Here is a 6,000-nt window from a genome sequence, read left to right as displayed (position 1 = left end):
TGCATGTTGGATATCTCCCGAACCCAACCTGAACCAATGGTGGTGACTGTTGAAGACAGAACATGGATGACTTCGGAGCGGAATTGGATTGTTGAGTCAAAGTCTGAGGAAGTTGTAAGCTTTGCTGAGGAGGTGTACAATCCGAGTAGCTATATTGCGTCAGTGGGTCAGGTTAGGCCAAATGTGGAATTGCCAGTGGGGGCAGAAATTTGTGTACTACGGGGGGATGGACTTGATCAGAGGCAAGATGACTTAGCAACTCTGGGAGGGGACTTTGCTAGCCTCCAGATTTTCAACGAACAAGATTCGGGGGACATGATAGTCAACTGGTTTGATTTTGAGGAGTCAGCAGAGGTTACAAGTTGGCTTGACGACCAACCAGATACTGTTGAAGAATCTCAGCTGGAAAAGGGCCCGTCAGGGGCAAGGACATCAATTATGGTCGGAAGGGCCGGGAATCAGAATACATCACCGGAGAGAGCCAGTGCCAAGAATTTCGCTCGAGATCTGGGCATTTTGAATATAAGAGATGTTGAACAACAGACTGCATTGACGCAGCTAGAACGGGAAGGAACTGAAGACTCTGAAAGAGCCAGAAAAGCCAAGGCCCCTGTGGGGACTGAGAATGCTGTGTGCACGAGAACAGAGGGTGCTACGAACACATGGACAAAAGGTACCGTGAGTACAAGGACGGTGGTAACGGAGCCAGACAGGTGTCTATTGGCTGCCGATGGAATGTGGTGGGAGGACGATGATCTATGTCTTGCCCACACAGATGAGGACTGGGGAAGTAATCAACCGGATGATACCTGGTACATTGGTGAAGTTGACCATATGACTAGGAGTGGGCGATATTTCAAGCCCCCACACCTAGATCAGCCAGAGGCGTCCGGGAAGGACAAGGAGGCAGAGAAACAGGAAGAGAAGCAACTCAAAGAAGAGGCTGTGTTGAAACAGTTGAAAAAGATACAAGAAGACATCTCCATCTGGGGGCTACCTATGGCTTCTCGAGTACATAGACAGGTCGTCCTTTCTGCCATGGACAAGGCCAAACTCTCGATAGACACCACGCCGGAGCAACTAGTTGGATTGGTTTTTCCGGGAGGAGGTTCCCCGACGTTCACCTTTTTTGATAAAGAACTACCGCCTGAGGGCGCAAATCACGAAAAACCTCTCTACATCTCTATGGAATGTAGGGGCAAGTGGGTACCGGTGGTCCTTGTCGACACGGGATCCGCCATTAATGTGTGCCCGTCAAGGACGGCATATGCAATTGGGTTGAAGCCCGTGGACTTCGTGCCAACTACCCAGGTGATTCGAGCGTATGATAACATAAGCAGGGAGGTGATGGGGACTGTCAAAATTCAGACCCAGGTTGGTCTAGGACAACACGAGATTGATTTCCATGTCTTGGACGTTCACGCAACCTTTAACCTACTTTTGGGGTGACCGTGGTTGCACTAGGTAAAGGCAGTTTCTTCCACCTTGCACCAGATGTTAAAATACCCTCACGGGAAGGGGGTAGCTATAGTTTTTGGAAACTCATCAATCCACCCGCTGCTGGAGGTGTCTACACCAATCTTGGAAATCGAGCACGGCACGGAGGATGTGTTCTTATTGGGGTTTACTCTGGCTGAGGCTCGAGTCGTACAAAACATCTTGGCTATTGATGAAGGGGTGTATGTCAGCGCGCAATCAATATACCTCATGAACAAGCTTCAACACATCCCCAGGATGGGATTGGGAAAGAGTGGTCGGAAAGGCATCGCAGTATCGGCCTAAGTGCCGCACAACCCGCATACCTTTGGCTTAGGTTATTTGCCCACCAAAGAGGACTGGGTGAGGAAAGGCAAGGAAATGGCTGGAAGATCCAGAGCAAAGCGGGCAGGGAAGCCATATGAGTTAATGCACCGACCTATTCAGGGTACCCTAAACGGACGCTTCGTCCGAGAGGGGGAGGATTTTCCATTTTGCGGCTTCCCAGAGGCATGGTTGAATGCGGAGAGGAAGCGCGGGGCAGGTTTTGAGATCTTCTTCGACCTGCAATTATCCGGGGATGATGTTGCTGAGGTGCAGACAGTCCCATCAGCTGAGGTTAAGCAGTGTGAAAATGTGGATTCCGAGAGCGCTGAAATTGAAATGGGGGTAGCATTGGCTTGCCTACTTTCAGATCCTCCGATCGTGCAGAAGTGCTTGGGAGATAACTTCTCGGTGTCCATGATCGGGAATGAAACGGCTGCGGGCCTACCATCAAACATTTTGGATGCATCCATCGCACCCTCTCTCATCTGGTAGTACAAGGAGGGATTTTTGTCAAGCAGCACCGGGTCAGGTAGTGAGCCGGAATCTGATTCCACCGAATCTGTTGAGTCGGAATCAGGTTCCAGCTCGTCTAAGTTTGAATCCGGTATTCTTGGGGGTGATAACTCAGATGCCACAGTCCTGTCTAGGTCGTCTTTTTCTTTCTCTTTTGAGTCTGTTGTAACAGAAGAATTGGACGATTTGGAAATGCTTAATGAGAATGGAATGGATGTGGTTTCTGAGTACTTTTTTGTGCCCTTGATTTATTGTATTAATCAGGACTTTCAAAATTTTGATAAAAACGACGGGGAAGAAATTCCTCCGGTTTTGCAATGCTTAATTGATCAAGAGCAGGAAAGATTTGTTAAACCTTTTAGTTGATGAAATCACTACTGTTAATGTTGGTACTGAGGAGGACCCGCGACTGGTCCAGATCGGGTCCACATTGTCTTCGGAGGAACACGAGCGCTTAGTCGCTTTATTAAAAGATTTCAAAAATGTTTTTGCGTGGTCCTACGAAGACATACCTGGAATCGATCCTGAGATTGTACAGCACTGGATCCCTCTTGACCCAGAGGCTCGACCCGTTAAACAGAAACTCAGAAGGATCCGCCCGGACTGGGCCCTTAAGATTAAAGAAGAGGTCACCAAGCAAATTGACGCAGGGTTCCTGCTGGTATTCGAATACCCAACTTTGTTGGCCAACATTGTTCCGGTGCCGAAGAATGATGGTAATATCCGAGTATGCGTGGATTTCAGGGATTTGAACAGAGCTAGTCCGAATGACGACTTTCCCTTGCCGCATATTGATGAGTTAGTGGACTTCACAGCGGGGCATGCTTTGCTTTCATTCATGGATGGATTCTCAGGCTATAATCAGATAGTGATGGCACCTAGAGAACGGGAGAAGACTGCTTTCACCACCCCGTGGGGGACTTACTATTACAGGGTGATGCCATTTGGGTTGAAGAACGCTGGAGCTACATATCAACGAGCCACGACCACAATATTGCACGACATGATCCACAAAGAGGTTGAGGTGTATGTAGACGACATGATTGTCAAGTCCAAAGAAAGAGAGGGCCACTACACCGTCATGCAAAAGTTCTTCCAAAGGATCAGAGAATTTCGGCTGCGGCTGAATCCTCAGAAGTGTACATTCGGTGTTACAGCAGGAAAAATGTTGGGGTTTCTGATTACACAGAGAGGTATCGAAGTCGACCCTTCCAAAATCAAGGCCATCTTAGAAATGGCACCACCAAGGACTGAAAAAGAGGTGCGAGGTTTTCTGGGTAAAGTGCAATTCATAAGACGGTTTATCTCAAAATTAACCTTGACTTGTGAACCACTTTTTGGTCTCCTGAAGAAAGGAAAGAAGTTCCAATGGGACGGCTGATGCCAAGCTGCTTTCGAATAGATCAAGGAATACTTACAGAACCCACCCGTGTTGTCACCGTCTGAGCCGAGAAAATCGTTGATTTTGTATCTTTCAGTAATTGAGGCTACAATGGGCTGCATGCTTGCACAAGAGTATGAGGACAAAGTGGATAGGGCTATCTACTAACTGAGCAAGAAGATGCTGGAGTATGAAACCCGTTACACACCGTTGGAAAAGACTTGCTTAGCCTTGGTATGGGCTACCAGGAAGATGCGGCACTACCTGTTAGCTCACTCTGTAATGCTGGTTTCAAGATTAGATCCCATCAAATATCTCTTCGAGAAACCGGGACTTACGGGTAGGCTAGCTCGTTGGTTGCTGTTGCTTTCTAAATTTGATTTGAAATATGTGACGCGCAAGTCAGTCAAGGGAAGAGCAGTAGCGGAGTTCTTAGCCGATCATCCAGTGGAGGGAGGTGAAGCAGTTGAATACTTATTCCCAGATGAGGCCATTTTGCATGTCGAAGACGAAACTTGGATGATGTACTTTGAAGGAGCGTCAAACCAATACGGGTATGGGATAGGGGTGTTGCTGATAGCACTCGATAATTCCCATATCCCTCTAGCATTTAAACTCTGATTCAAAGTCTCGAACAATGAAGCAAAGTACAAAGCATGCATTGCTGGTTTACCCTGGAACTAGGGGCAAAATGGTTGGACGTCATCAGGGACTCGAACCTTGTTGTATCCCAAGCTAAGGGAGATTGGAAAGTCAAAGAGGAAAAGATGATAATGTACCATCAGACCTTGGACCTGCTGATTCCTCGGTTTAAGAAGCTAAACTTCGCTCATCTACTAAGAGAAAACAACAGGTTCGCAGATTCACTAGCAATTCTATCTTCCATGATAGACATCCCTTTTGGGGTCCGGATGCATCCGATCATTATCGACCAGAAGTTTGCACCGGCCTACGAGTCAATTGCCGCCATAGAAGAGGTTCAAGATGAGAACCCCTGGTATTACGATGTCTGGAACTTCTTGGAGAAAGAAGCGTATCCGCCAAGAGTAAATGCCAAAGACAAGAGGGCAATCCGAAGAATGGCTGCTCAATTCATCATCTATAGAGGAAAACTGTATAAGAGAGGTCATCTAGGGATGCATAAGCTGTGCATTGAGGTTGAAGAATCAAAGCGCCTAATGGAGGCCATCCATGGAGGACAATGTGGAGCACACGTGAACTGGGTAATGCTGGCCCGAAAAATCCTCAGACAGGGCTACTACTGGTCCACCATGGAGGAGGATTGTATCGGCTTTGTTCAGCGATACCACAAATGTCAGATCCATGCAAACCGCATGAACATCCCGCCGTCAAAGCTGTACACTATGACTTCACCATGGCCATTTTCAGTTTGGGGAATCGATGTGATCGGGGCTATCACTCCAAAAGGGCCCAATAGGCATGAGTTTACTCTGGTCGCGATAGATTATTTCACGAAGTGGGTCGAGGCCCAATCTTATGCAGTGTTGAAGGCGTCGCACGTTGCAAAGTTCATTCGGAACAACATCATCTGTCGCTATGGAATCCCGAACGAGATTATCTCAGATAATGGTTCCCATTTCAAGAAAGAAGTGATTGACTTGTTGGAGAAATACAACGTGGCTTTTCATAAGTCATCCACGTATCGGCCGCAGACCAACGGAGCAGTTGAGGCCGCCAACAAGAACATCAAGCGTATTTTGCAGAAGATTGTGGAAACCTACCGGGACTGGCCAGATAAGCTGCCATTTGCTCTGTGGGGGCTACCGAACTTCAATTAGAACTTCCACTGGAGCAACTCCGTATTCATTGGTTTGTGGGATGGAGGCCGTTCTACCTATCGAGATTAAAGTTTCGTCTTTGCGAGTGCTGGCTGAATGCCAAATAGCCGAAGCAGATTGGCAGTAGAGCAGATTTGAGGAACTCATGCTCTTTGATGAAAGAAGACTGAAAGCATTGTACCATGTTCAAGGTTATCAATGAAGAATTGCCAGGGATTTCAACAAGAATTAAGTCCAGAAATTTGAAGGAAGGAGATTTGTTGCCCAAAGACAACCGAACTCCCATCCACAACCCTAGGGGCAAGTTCAGACCTAATTGGACTAGCCCCTACGCCATTAAGTCCATTTGGTCGGGTGGAGCTGTTGTTCTGATGGACCTAGATGGCCTAGAGTTTTCACAACCGATCAACATGGACAAGTTGAAGAAATATTACCCTTGAGAGGCACGCTAGGCAGAAAACCCGAAAGGGCGACCTAGGCAAAAGTTAGAGCATGAAAAATTTG

Source organism: Camellia sinensis, chromosome 15, assembly GCF_055761805.1.
Source record: "Camellia sinensis isolate YWXY chromosome 15, ASM5576180v1, whole genome shotgun sequence".
In the NCBI taxonomy this organism is placed as follows: Eukaryota; Viridiplantae; Streptophyta; class Magnoliopsida; order Ericales; family Theaceae; genus Camellia; species Camellia sinensis.
This window is presented reverse-complemented; position numbering follows the sequence as displayed.